This window comes from Tyto alba, unplaced genomic scaffold (assembly GCF_018691265.1).
Source record: "Tyto alba isolate M040663 unplaced genomic scaffold, T.alba_DEE_v4.0 Super-Scaffold_17, whole genome shotgun sequence".
Lineage (NCBI taxonomy): Eukaryota > Metazoa > Chordata > Aves > Strigiformes > Tytonidae > Tyto > Tyto alba.
Window position 1 is genome coordinate 8,653,985 of NW_024881279.1, and position 15,101 is coordinate 8,669,085.

Consider the following 15,101-nt stretch of genomic DNA (forward strand, 5'->3'; position numbering starts at 1 on the left):
TCTACACTTAATACTTCTCTGCCCCCAGATCTCATTTAATCTAAGTATTAAACATCATTTAGAATGTTGTAAAAAGCAGTTGCTCTTTGCAATATTAGGAGGAAAAAGTCATAGGAAATAATGGATAAAAAGCTAAGTACTGAACATCAGCATTTTTGGGTGTTGTATACTGATAAAGTATAAAATAACTGCTCTGTCATACCCTCCTCCAGAAGCGTTCCCTTCTTGACAAACTGGCATATATGATGGTGAATGCCTATCATCGGTAGCCAATATGTGGACGCACAGATTTCTGGTATTTGTACTGTTATTTGCAAGTAAATTGTTTCCAGGTTTTATTCTTGGCATTTCCTTGTATTGAGTGTAAGTGTATCTTCTTCTGTCATTTAGCAGTACTTTAGAAAACAGCTCGTGCCTCCAGGGTAAACCTTTAAACAATGTCCTACTCTGACAAAATCCTGCTTTATCAGCAAACTAGTTTGTGAGCATTTCTCCCATTGTTTTGCAAATTGTAATTACAAAGTAGTTTTGCATTTAAACAGGATCCCTCTGACCTAAGAGATAGTAAAAATTTTGTTAGGGAGGGCACAGTAACTTGATGCTCTGACCTACCCTGAATAGATGGGATTGTTACACTCTGGAAAATTATATATTTATAATGACCCATTATGTCATCAGAATACTTCAGCAGAGATGCTGCAGCTCCAACTCACATGAATATTCTTTTGAAGGGCTAATCAGAAGAGATATAACATCAAGATTATATGCTTTTAAAATACAGTTCTAGACAGCACTGTCCAAACTGACCAATGGAATTTAATCAGTTCTGATTAATCAGATTATATAGATTCTTGTTACACACCAGTTCTCCATGATCTTAGTTCAGATCAAGTTTTAGGATGGAGAGATTAATTTTGCACCAGTGTTTGAAAATCAAAAGATTTCCTGCAGATCATATAAAATTGATGCTCATGAGATGCCTTACTTACTGAAAGCAATAGGATATACTTGAGGATTTCAGCTTAAATTCCTTAAGTATCTTCCCCAGGCCATTCCTGCCTTTGCTTGTCCATGTGTAGCTAACAGGCTACATAAGAACAATATCTCTTTCACATTTAAGTAGTCTTTAATCTTCAGGGACCAGCTGGTGGTCTCCTAAGTGTCCAGGAGATGAATCAAATAGAAGATTTTGAAAATAAAATGAGCTCCATGTGCTACAGCTGGAGGAGGAGGCAATGGCAGTGTATTGATGATGACTGCTGTGCTGAGTTACCCCTGTCTCTTTCCACTGAGCAAGAGGCCAGCTGAAGTTCTTTGGTGAGATGGAAGTGGAGGTTCAGGGACAATGCACTGTATCATGAGACAAGAAGATCCAGTGCAACCCATCTTGTTGGGTGAGGGTATAGGAGGTTGTAGGAATTGCATGTTGCACATAACTAGAGACTTAACTTCCATGAGGGTTTATTCAGATACTTTTATGGCTGTTGAGATAAAATGTAAAACATGAGAGCAGATGACTTAGAATAAAATAAAATGTTTTTATAATTAGAGATGTTCCTCAGTGCTTTTTAAAGGAAATGTCTGATGATGCAGTAGTATGCAACTGTAGGCATTACTGTATAGCTTCTGCTCTAGAAGCTAGATAGATATTTAGATATTTATATCTAAATGATGTATGTTGAAACAATTGGTCAGGAATGTGTATGACTGTGTTTGCATGCTAAATATCTTCTGATCTTGTCTTCTCATCTTGCAGTCAATACGTGAAGGAACTCCCCTTCAGTGGGATTTTTGTCTGGAGAAGGCACATATGCAGTGAGATATGTTTGCTTGTCCGACTGCTCAGTCAAATGGGGCTAGGGCCACTGGTGTTTTGAATCTCTTTGTCTGGCTGCTTTGTACTTTTGAAAAGCAAAGGGAGATATAGCTTTAATTCTTTCTAATATTTTTTTCCTAGAGCCATGTTTCCATGACCAAATTTGTAATCAGAGCCCAGTGTTTCCAGATTTCCTTTGATAACTTAGCAGAACAGTGTGGTGCAGAATTTTATCTTTCCCTCTTTTTCCCTTTTAACAGATTTTAGTGTCTCAGTGTATGTTAGAAGCATCTGTCATTAGGATTAAAGTAACTTGGTTCCTCTGTCTGCTTTGTATATGCATATTGCACTTCCTGAACCTCAGCAATTCTCTTTGTGAAATTCTGCTAATGAAAAGCTAGTCATAGGAGATAGTTTGTACTTGTAAATCCATGGTATGGGGAGGATATTACTGTATTGCTTCCTGTCTACTGTCGCTGAGGTTACTGTTCTGGCACAAAGTGATACATGAACAGCTGTGGAAATCCAGTGATGGCCCTGCTACTGCTTCCTGAAGGGATGAATGTGGAAATAAATGTCAGGAAAAGGAAATTACTAGCTATGGTCTCTGTCCTGGCCACTTGCTTGTGGACAAGTATTGGCAGGTGGTCCCCTTTTCTTCCTTAGAGAATGTTATTTTTTTTTTTTTTTATCCTATCTGCCAAGCCTCTACTCAGACAAAACTGGCATAAAATATTTTCACACATGATTATTGACTTCAACCCCAGTTCAGATCTGACTTTTATCCCACTCTGTGATCCTGTGAAGGCTGCTAATTTTGAGGACTTTCTCCAGAAGCTATACCCAGAAACCATTTCTGCTCATTTTGCTAGGAAGTGAAGGCTGTGCTTTACAAACCAGTACAGTGAGAAGTATCCATCCCACCTGGTCCTGATGATGCCCTGTGTTCACTGTGCAGCTAAACACATACTAATGCTCATATAATGTAAAGGAGTTATGAATGTAAGGGACAGGGATGGTTCATGACCTGAGAAACAATATATACATGTGTGAGTGAATTGGTATTGTATGGACTCCCTGTATGGGGCACTGAGTGTCTGGTAAACTTCTGTTGGCAAAATGGTCTTCAAAGAGCAGTTAAAAGCTAGCATGTTATGACGGGCTTCATGGAGAGGATGAAGGTGACTGCCCATCACCATCTGCTCTGAGTGGAAATTAGGCACAGCAGAAAGCTGGGGCCAGGAGGGATAGCATTTGCACAGTGCCTCTTGGCCACTGGAAAGACTGATTTTTCAAAGCTGTGTCTTCAGACCTTTACAATCCAAGTAACGTGAAGAAATAAATCATTGTGCACAGTTGTCATCTTTCCCCTCCAAGCACCAGTGAAAGAGTTTAAATATAGCTAAATCACTGTGTTTCCTCAGAATAAACACTCAAATACTCAAAATAAATTGCTAGGTCCTGGTATCACAGGAAAGATTTATAAACCAATTATACTGGAAATTTTATTCTCCATTGTAGCACTGATAGATTATGGGTCAATTAGGTGGTTTACTCCTGTAGAAACACATCCTCATTCTGCCATAAAATGTCTGAACTTGGCACACAGGGGTTTGTTCTGTCCATCTTGCAAAACACTTCAATTTTGTGTAAAAACTTTGAGAATCATTCTGCCAAGGGCCAGGTCTGTAATTTTTACGTTATTTTGTCTCTGTTTACTGCTGAGGACATTATCAGGAATGCAAAGAGTTTCTTTCTGCTAAATAATCTTTCTTCACCCAGTCTTGTTGTCTTCTGTCTTCTCATCAGTCTTGAGATGTGTAGATGATGTTCATAGTGCAGCTGAGTCTGTAAAAAATTAGCCATTGAGAAATGGATATTTTTGAGCCTTCAGAATAGCTTGACAGCATCAGTAATAGGGCTGAGGGGCAGCAGCTATGGATTGTCCCTAAAAAAGTGTATAAGTAGTCAGTGGACAGAAATCCACTGACATAGGAACATAAGATTAGCAATATTGGTACAGGTCATCTAGGACAGTACCCTGTCTCCAGCAGGAGCCATAAACAGACACCTGGTGAAGAATAAGAATAGGGCAAGCATGTTCAGTCTTCCTCCATAATATTTTCTATTCTCTGAGTTTATTCAGCTCAGGATTTCTCAAGATTGATGTGATTCTCAGTAAACCACACTGTGTTTCTCTTGCAGCTGCTTGTCCAATCTGTCCTTGAACATCAACAATTCTAGCATCATTCTGAACCAGGCACATTATCTTTTAGAGTAAGACCTGTTATCCTCTGCAATGGTGCAAAACCACAGTCACTCTAAAGCCTTTAGATGAGTCATTTTTTATTGGTGAAATCCAAAGAAGAGAATTTGACTAAGACAGTTAATGAGTATAAAGCAGACAATTTAGGGAGAACCAGTTTTATGATTATGCCTCTAAAGTCTTGCATCACTTTAGCAATGAAAATTGATTAGTGCATTTTAATTCTTTTGTTAAAATGGACTTTCCATTCCTGCATGTTATTTATGTCAATATAAGCCAGAGAGGGAATCCAGCCCAATGGTTTTGTATCATCCTTGAATCTGCTCCTCCTCCTTTTTTGCAAATTAGAATAACAATGTCACAGTCTTGAATAGCATTATATTTTTTTTACTCCTATAAGCTACAGTCATATTCTCTAGCCATAGGAAGACCAAAACTGAAAGAGAAACAAAATCCTATCCCAGTCACATTTCTACAATGGTGATATAAGACACCAGACAGATGGCTTTGGTATTCTCATACTCAGCATTTTTAATTTCCTGGATGTGGCTCAGCATTCTGGAGTTGCTTGCATTAAGTTGTGTACAATGAGCAAGCCTTTTCCTCCTGACTCTCCTTGTTGCTTCTCTCCCCACATTTCGATTATCTAACATATGAGTACAACAAACGTTGTAATAATTAGGACATCATATGGCATTCATAAATTATTATAGAGCAAGTCCAACATTGGTGGAATGGATAAGTAATCAGAAATAATAAAATAAGCAACGCTATTGTTGTGAGCTGAAAATGACTAAAGTCAGTGTACTCACATAACAGATAAACACTAATTTAAACTAAGTGTGTGTAAAAGATAACTTTTTTAGCTTTATTCTCACTACAGATAAAATAGCACCACATGATAAAAGGGTGCATTAAACTAATTTACAAAGATGGATGACCTTCATGGCATATTTCTCTGAAGATAAACTTTATTATATTTGGTTTCCCTCAGTTTGGGTAAGAAGTTGTCTAATATTTGCCTGCCTGTTATTGTATTGCCATTTACTAGTTATAATGAGTATTTAGTTTTTTCAATTATTTACTGCTTCATTGAAAACACAACAGTCGTTAAAACCATTAAGGGATTCTTAGTCAATTCACTAAATAATAAAAAGAATTGGAGAATATGTATAAACTATGAGATTTTGCTGGCCTGGCTGTCATCTGGGAATGTGAGAAAATCATACCGACTAGCCGTCATAGTCATGCTAGCAAAAGCTTTGAGGTACGTGCAAAAATGCAGATAATCAAATGTTTTTGGGTTGTGTCTCTGGAGAAATGTTATTATAGCTGGGCTTGGAGAAGAGTCATCTGGTGGTGTAAATTGCATGTCCTTTATGGATGGTTGCTCATATATGCAGTGTCAAGTAGAAAACCCCATTCAGTATTTTCTCCCTGATGATATGTTTTCTTCAAAATTAAATACTTCATCTACTTGGATGAAAATTTTCTTTCAAACTAAATATCTGGCTTCATATTTTCACTAAACATTTTTTAATGATGTGGAATAGGCATGATGGAGGCCACAGAAGGAAGAACACATTATGTAGGGAAGGTTAGTGGGTGACCTCCCAGGATGTCAGCTTCTCCACAAGAAGCCCCAGGATACCCTCTTCTTTGTTTCTACAGAGCAGATGCAAAGCAACCAGCCCCTTTTTGTCCTGAGGACAAATCACTTCCAAATACATCTGGATGAGCATGAAGAATGAGAATATGAATGCAGACAATTATGATGGAGTAGATGCCTTGTAAATTTATACCCAAACTTACCCCCTGGTAACTCATTCGTCTGCAAGTCTTGACAGGATGCATGTGAAATAGTGGGACAATAAAAGCTTTTGTGATGCTGAAAGATGCTAATAGCTGGCCGCAGGGTGAGCTGGGTTTCCAAGACAATCACAGATAACACAGAAACTCAGTAGGCTCAGGAGAATGAACACTCAAACCTTTATTTTACAAAATAGAGAGACATAATCTATCTCAGACTGAGGGTTGTCTAAAAGTATAGGTTTTGCAGGATCTTATTTTTATGGACAAGTACTTCGCGGGACAGTGGGGTATCTGAACTGCTGGTTACTCATATGGAGATATCCAGCAAACATAGTTATAAATTACTATTCCTCAGCAGGTGAAGGTCTAAAGACGTGTCAGAGGATGCTGGCTATCAGAGAGCACTGGGTATTGGAACCTTCTGCACCTTTTACAGTGCAGTGTTCATTCTGTTTGTCAGGTTGCAGCACCATGCTGGGAACAAAAGGAGATGCTTGACAAAGAAATATTGCACATAACCACTTTGGCATCCTTTCGATGGTTAGAGATAATTCAAAAAAGCTTTCTTAAAATTCAGTCTTTCATAAAGGGAAGTTATAGTACAGATCTGTCCTCACCAAGGAACTGGTATGCAGTGAAGCTCCTTTTCTGTCTCTTTTCACTGTTGTCTCTACACAGCCTGCTGTCTCACAGGGAAGACACTATCATAATCACAGGACTAGATGGGATTGTACGTTCATAGGGCTGAGGACGTTTTCTGATAGTTCTGGAGTCTAAATCTGGATCAGCTTTGTTCTGTCTGAAAATAGTGTCCTTTTCAAGGTGAAGCTTTTGTGAAAAGACTCAGGAATAAACAACTAGAACGGATTCACTCCTACATACGTAGGCAAACATACAAAGATGTTTTGAATGTATTCCACCTAGTATAAATGTAATTGCCTAAAAGTTGGTTTCTAAACAAGTGTATATATTTTCTCTGTAGTTGGTATCAGTAGAAAAACACTTTCAGAATCTGATCCCATTTCTCTTGGACAACCGTCTTAAGATGAGACAAATGGTCCTTGGGAGCTGTTTCTCTCTCCAGTGACTACAACAGAAACTGAGACATCTTGCAGATCAGCTGCCTAAATGAGCTCAGTTGAGAAGAATCCCATCCAGTTTTCAGCAGCACTGACAGAAGGTTCTTTCCATGTACCTCTGTATACTACAAGCTAAAAAAACCTTTCCAGACCCTACACCACAGCTGCAAAGCACAAACCTAACTATTCTCTGCCCGGAAAAGAAAGCAAGGCTGTCCCAAGGGATCCTAGGAAGTGCTTACTTGCACCTCAATTTGGGCATGTGACGAGTGGCAAAATGACAAGTGAGCAAGCAAGAAACTTGAACTTTCTAAGGCAGGGCTAGCTGTCATAGCTGAGACCCACTGATATGATGAGGCAAGCTGGTAACAACATATCAGAAACTTTGAAGGAATAGACACACTCCAGAAATGCTAGTCCCAAATGTTGTACAGGTAACTAACAAATGTGGAACAGTGCACATTTTAATCTTGGCATTCATAATATAAGTAGAGCCATTTATTTATTTTAGCTTTCATGTTCTTGTCCTTCTGTCCTCAAAAGAGATAGCTTAGATCAAGTCACTTAAGTCCATGCTGAAACAAAATGTACCTTTGTGATTAATACCTATGAAAACTCAGAGTGACATAGTAATAAAACTGTAAAGGTTTGGGTTCCTTCAGGGAAATCCAGTTGCACTCACTTTGTTGTGAGAATAATGATGTCTTCATTTTGTGGTCATAGATCAAATGTATTTGATGCAGGTAGAATGATTTTCAAATCATAGGAACCTCTTTGGAAGAAGACAAGAAGTAAAACTTTTAAAATTGCTGGTTCTTATATACCCACATGATACACCATTATGGATTAAGTGTCTGTAAAATGTTGATGCTCTGTAATCCTATACTATGCCTGAAAGATAGCAAACCATTCCATGGCACAGGCTTAAGCCTGTTGTTCCTTTATGATTATCCTGGATAGTTCATGCAATTTTCTGTAACATAGATTCAGACAACAGTTGAGTGCTTGTGTTCTTTAAATTGTTGATCCCATTAGGATTAATGGGTACATAATTAGTGATATCTAACTTCAAGTGTTTGTTTTTTATGTATTTGGTGATTTTGGCTTCAGTTTTCATTATGTTTGATGACTACAGACAGATCTAAATGCTATTAATAATGAAACATCTGAAATATCTTAGCTAATGTAGGGGTTGGAGAAAGCTTCCACTCCTTATCATTTCACTTTTTGTCCATACTGAGAATATTACATCACCATGCCAGATACATTGTACTGACTGATTCCTGATGGTGAGTTGCTGGGACTGACTGTTGCTGCTTACAAAGAGTATGTATTCACATTTTTGGACAAAGCAGTGATGAAGCTGGATAAACGCAGATGTACTGAGGCATGATGTTTCAGATCAAGTGAAGGATTTCAATAAATTCACTGAATATTCTTTGTGCTTCAGTTCACCCAGGGGTAAAACTTAAGCAAAAAGTAGCAGTCACACTGAGAAACAGATGCCAACTTTTGGAGCAGGGCAAGCAAGGGACAAAAAATGCAAAATGATGAGAGATAGAGAGCATCTCATATGTGATGGACAGTTGCTTTCAAGATGGTCGAGTATGCCATGTTTCTAGAGCAGTGCTTGGTCATGAGTGATGTCTTCCCATTACTGAGCAAAGCGAGCACTAGTGCTGCCATGTTCTGCCATCCATGGAAGGAGACATTAATAATATTCACCCATCTCAAACAACAAACAGGAGATGCATTGCAAAATCAGTAAGTTCAAGTTAGATTGCTGAATATGCTGCAATTTAGGCTACACAGTAAATTGCTATTCTATTCCTGTATATAATCTGAGAGAAGATAGGTCCCTGTGGCAAAATTGGAGGTACTTTAGTTCATTCCCACCGTGACCCCCCACTTTCTTCCCTGAGCACTTACTGTCAGATCTGAAGCAATGAGAACTTCCCACTGGAGTTAGGAGAGGGATAGATCTCATTACAGGCATTAGGAGAATCATGGCAGGAACTGCAGAAGGAAGGGAGAAGAGGGTAAAATGTGTGGAGCCCACTGAGGAGAGATTGACGTGTACAAAGAGACTGCACAATTTAAGATTATGGTTTTGAGATTGATCTCACCTCAATTCAGTGTCCTGGTTTGAGTGAATGGTGGAGTTTTTTTGGTGGCAGGAGAGGGGGCTATCGGGGCGGCCCCCTGTGAGAAGCTTCTCGAAGCTCCCCCAGCTCCAAGTCAGCTCCACTTCTGTTTGGGAAATTGAGCCAATCAGCTGCGCCTCTGTGATAACGTATTTAAGAAGGGACGTGGTGACGGGCAGGGGGACTTGTGAGGAGGAGTTGCTGCAGCTGCCTGAACACCAAGGTCAGTGGAGGAACGGAGGAAGAAAGGAGGGGGGAGGTGTGCCGGAGCAGAGACCCCCCTGTATCCTGTGGTGAGACGGCAGGGCGGACCCCCCCTGCCACCCACGAAGATCTACGGTGGAGCAGACATTGATTTATGGCCTGTGGCTCTTGCTCGGATGATCAAGGTTCTGTGCCTGACGAAGGCCGGGGTCTCATGGGAAAAGGTAGCCCCGCTGCTGTAATTCAGCACTGGAAGGATTGCAGCATGCGGGGGAGTCCCACGCCGGAGCAGCTCGGGAAGGGCTGCAGCCGTGGGAGGGAATCCAGTCAGAGGAAGTTAGTGACCCATGACGGAGCAGTGTGGGGAACGCTGCGGCCCATGGGAGGAACTCATGTTGGAGAAAGTTCGTGGAAGACTGTGTCCTGTGAGAGGGGGACCACGATGGAACAGGAGGAACAAGTTCCGGACATTCCCCTCACCGAAGGTAAAGAAAGTGGCAGCACTGACTGCACCCCCCATTCCCTGCCCCTGCGCCACTGGGGGAGGAGGTAGAGATATCGGGGGCAGAGCTGAGCCCGGGAAGAAGGGAGGGGTGGGGGGAAGGTGTTCTCAAGATGTGGCAGTGCTTCTCACTGTCCTACTCTGTTATGTGTTGTTAGTGTCTGTAATAAATGTATGGGGTTTTTTTCTTCCCCTAACGAGTCTGCCTTTTGCTCGTGATCGTAAAGGGGAATTTTTCCCCATCCCAGTCCTATCTTGAACCCCAAGCCTGTCTCTCTGTCCCTTCTCATTGCCGGAGGGGAAGGGAGAGAGAGGTGCTGCATTGTGGTTGGCTGCCAACCAGGCCTAAACCATGACATTCAGATATCTAATCATCTGTCCTGATTTAGATTTTTACTTTAGGATAAGATGAATCATAGTCTAGAAACATCCCATTCTCTCCACTGACTGTAGTCAGTGTCTGGTGCAGATGAAGTTGTCTGAACTGTAGCTATCTGTGTCTGGTGAGCTGGATCTGGCCCCATATGAGTGAGAGTAAATTTGCCTGTGCAAATCCCAGTTTGAACATTTGGGTATTGCTTCCTCTTTCAGTGCAACCTGCCTGCATAGCCATTTCTACACTCCCAGCAGACTAATTATTACAAAAATTCTCTGTCATTGCTTTGCAACGGTCCATAGCTTAACTAATTTAAAAATGCAAATGAATGCTAAATTGCAGTTGAATCTGAACCATCTCCTTCTCCCCCTCTTTTTCTTTCCTTTTTTTTTTTTTTTTTTTTTTTTTTTTTTTTTTTTTTTCTCCTAGTGCTGGGAAAAGAAAGATACAGCAGACATTAAATGCTGATGGTGAAAATCAATCTTTCAGATTTGAGGTAATTTTGAATTAGGTCCCAGTGCCAGGGATAGTGACATCATCAGAATTGCTCAATTGATCCATGATTTGAGGAGAAACAGCTTGGACTTAATCCTCCCTTTGTCCTTACAGAGAGGCATAAATGTTGCAGTCTTCAGCTCTTCTCACTGTTAATCTTTCATACTCAAATGATCTCAAATGTTAGGAAGAGACATTCAGAAAGAATATAAGCAAATGTGTGAGCTAAAACACATTCCCTTGTACTGCTGCTGTCCTGATGTGTGAAGCTAGAGCTCTGTTTTGCAATTAAGTGTGAGTGATGTGCCCAGGGGTTTGTGATGAATCAGCTAAGGGGTGTTACCTTTTTAGCCTCTGTAACTAGCTGGTTAACACTAGTTAAGTTGTTGGTACATTCAGAGACTGTAGCACCCATCAAGGTTGTCTCATCATCTCATGGTCCCCATTTATCTTTACCTACTGACATTAACTTTTATCTGAGATAGTCATTCCTTTGTGGAAGAGGCTATGCCATAGCTATGTATTTGAGGGGGACGTGAAACAACATCTAGCACCATGATCTGTGGTCTTCAGCTGCAGGATCAGATAATAGTAATGATCATTCATAGATGGTCTTACTGCTTTCCTAATGCCAGCACTGCACTGTATCATCACTGAGATTGAGTGTTCAGGAATGCAACTCCTGAGTATTTAGAGAGCCACTGATAGGCTCAAAGTTAGATATTGAGATTGCTTCCCTCCATGGACAGCATATAACACGAGAGTCTGGTAATCCAAACTGCTTACTGTTCTCTTGACTGTAGATCCCCTTGTGGTGTAGCTGAGTTGGGTACCCAGACAAGAATACCTGAAACTCCAGTACCTACTGTGTCCATCAGTCTTGTACAATCCCATGACTTTTGCTGAGCTAATGTTGATAGGCGATAAACGTGGTTCTTTGGAAGTGTGAACCCTTTTGTTGCCCCAAGGCAGATGCTCACAGACACACACATCTCCCCTCCCAGATCCCAGACCAGCACAATGTGTATGGGAGGGACTGGTTTTCAATTAGGATTCAAACATCACAATAATAGAGTCCTCCTAATCCTTCTACAAAGGTTCGTATGGTTAATCAAACTAATGCCTCAGGTGCTGGGTAGATTTGTTTTCCATCAGTTTAGTGCCAAATCTCCTGGGACCTTTTCACCAGTTCAGGATGTGTAGTGTGCTTCCAGCCCTCTAAGGGTGGGTATGGCTGCTCTTGGCTGTAAGGCACATATAGCTGTTGCATTGCCCAATGTGGCCTTTTAATAGCTGCTGGGAGGAAGAGGAGCCCTTGGCCTTCTCTTCCCTGCAGAAAAGTATTCAGTGTATTGGTCTGGGTGCAAATGTAGTTGTGAGAAATCACAGATAATTTTCTATGTGGACCAACTGCATTCAAAGAGGGAGCTAGGGTGAAAGGGGAGCAAGAAAGAGTTTTTATTTCCTGCTTTTGCCTGGAAGGAGGTGGTTGTCCTACCCTAAGTTACCTCAGGGATTATAGCTAAACATTAGCTGTGCCAGCCCAAGGCTTGCTTGCTCTGTTTCTTGGGAGCATGGCAGACCATATTTACAAAAATGATTGTCTGGCTGGGCTTTGTTTTAGTGATCCATTTTCTTGTGTTCTTAAGGGAGAGGAGAAATAATTGTTGAAAAACCTGGATATCTCTAGCAACAGGCTGATAGTTTTTTGTAAACTAAGAAATAACCCTTTTGATATTTTTTTTTTTGTATATGCTTATTAAATCTCTCAGGATTATTGTGGCAAGTAGGGATCATCAGCACATAGTGAAGCCATGGCCTTGGAAGTTTTCCCAGACACTCCTCTGTCCTCATGTCCAGATGTAAGATGGCAGAGGAGTTGTTACCCAGGCTGCAGAAGTCCTAATGGTCAGTCATGCTTGTTGCACTAGAAATTTGTATCTTCAGTAATGCTTTTGTAGAAGCCTTTATAGCCACATATGGCAATCTTAATTTTGGATGCATATGCAAGGTCAGATCCTGATCTTGATGACACCAGTGTAAAACTGAAATTTGTTATTATATTGATTTCAAAGTAAGCTCTAGGCTGTAGTAATGGGAACAGAATCTGACCAAAGATCTCTACCTGGAGGAAGGGAGAAAATGTACCCCTTGTGGTGGAAGATTTTGAGGAGGAAAACCTTGTATCCTACCACAGTCCTTTAGTGTATGGCCCAGAGTGCTACAGGTCTGTGTGTGTCTTCTCCATGAGCGCTTATGTTTGCACTTGTGAGGGACAGTCTGTCTCCATGAGTCAGAACAACTCCTCAGCACATGCACAGCTCTGCCTCTTCCATCCAGATAGATAGCTGTGCCTAAAGCTGTGTGTGTGTGTGGACATAACAATGCATCAGCATGCACTGAATCCACCCCTTAAGCATAAAAGCTTATGTCGCTTATGCCTCAGAGTCAGTTTGGGGGAGAAAGACTGAAATTGAATTTAATCTGTGGGCATGTGTCAGAATCCTATATATGGGTTTGCATAAACACACACACACACGTATATGTATTTTTGTGTTCCCATATTATCTGAGAGTGTTTTTTCTGTGGTTCTGTGCTAGTAGGCCCAAAACCAGTATTGAAGATTAATTCTATTTAATTTTAGCTATAAAGAACACTGCAGTCACAAGAGCTTTGCCATCAATGTTGGAGGATATTAAGAATTTGGGGTTTAGTTGCAAGATAATAATGCTCTGGTGTAAATGTTTTATAATTATCTCATGAATTATTCACAGTTAACTTGATAACCCGACATTTTATGGGATATGGTCTCTAGAGTGTGAGGAGGGAGGGAAAATTTAAAAATAAATAAATGCGAAGACAGGACCCAGCTGCAACAACGAGAAAGCACTGATTTGTTTTCTGTTTGCACTGAATAGTGGTTTCATTCTTTTATTTATATTTTTGTGATGATGGGCCACAGTATGTGAGTAATTGGATGAGGTTATTTGCTATATATATAGAAGGAAAAGAAAAACTGGGAAAGAAATCAAACTTCCTTCACTGTTTTTTAATCTGAAAATAGTGCTTGAATCATTTCACCTATTGTTCTTGTGCTCAGAGGTTCTATTATTCTTGATACCACCTTCATCTGCTGAAGCATTAGTGAAAACCAGTGTGGATTTTTCTTTATGCATATTTCTGGGCCTTTTTTCTCCCTTCCCATTTTCTTTCCCTTTCCTTTTCAGTTCCTGTCTCTCTTCCTCTTGGCTTATATTTTTTTTCCCTGAGTTCTCTCTGATTCTTTCACCACTTCTCATCTTTCCATGTTTTCTTCTGTCTTCGATTCCCTCTTTGTTGTCTCTGTTGCTCACAGGATCTTAATGTTATCTGCTGAAGTCTGTGAGTCTTAACCCAAATCATCTGAAGAAAAAATCAGACCCAGAGAAGAGCTCCTGCAACTTAATGAAACATGGTGACAGTTTCTGGAAGAAGACTGTTGAAACTCCCACCTGGACGTCCAGTCTGAACGTCTATCAGCCTTGATAACCAAAATGAACTGGAAATAAATGCAGTAACTTCCTTGACTGGACCCCAGAGATCAGTAGCACAAAATACCCAGCAAGGGACTGGAGAAGTCTCCCAGCTTGCCAGATATCCATGAATCAAAATGGAAAAGAGAACATGGCACATGGCACGTAATCCCAGTGTGAGTAAAGACTGCCCTTGTACCCAGAGAAACAATTGATACCTACTACAATAGGACTGAGACCTCCAGGGAGGTGTCCAGGAGCAACGTCTCCTCTGTGGAAGACAAAAGCTTGGGACGAACTCCAAGGTCGTCTCTGCATGGGCAGTGGGAAGGGAAAAGTGTAATGTTTGGGATCCCCTGAGCTAGCTGGCATCCAGGTGCTTAGCTGTGTTGAGGTTTATTGCACTGGAGTTTCCATAAAGAGTTTTCATCAGTCAGGAATGCATGTACTTTTTTAAAGAAACTCAGGGGTTCTACAGAGCCTGATGAATATGCTCATAAATTTCAAAGTGGCAATTTGGAGGGTACCTGGCAAGACATGGGACATTGTAGAAAGATGAATTCTCATGCAGGACTTTTTAGAGAATGAATATGAGAATGAAAGAGTGATTCTACCAACATGCTTCATTCATTTATTTAAATTTATGCTATGAAATGAACAGCAGAGTCAAGCCAAACGTTGCACTGATGATTTTTCTTCTTTTCCCCAACCTTCTTTTATTTATTAAACTACTCTGGATACACCTTCCAAATGACATTTTTTTTTTTTTTTGGGCTCACTGTTTGTTATAGCTTCATCAGCCTTGAAATGGGAGCTGCAGGCAGCTTGATAAATGGATTGAAAAGCTGCTTCTGCCAGAATCAAACTAACAAAAACCCCTCAATATCCATAAACC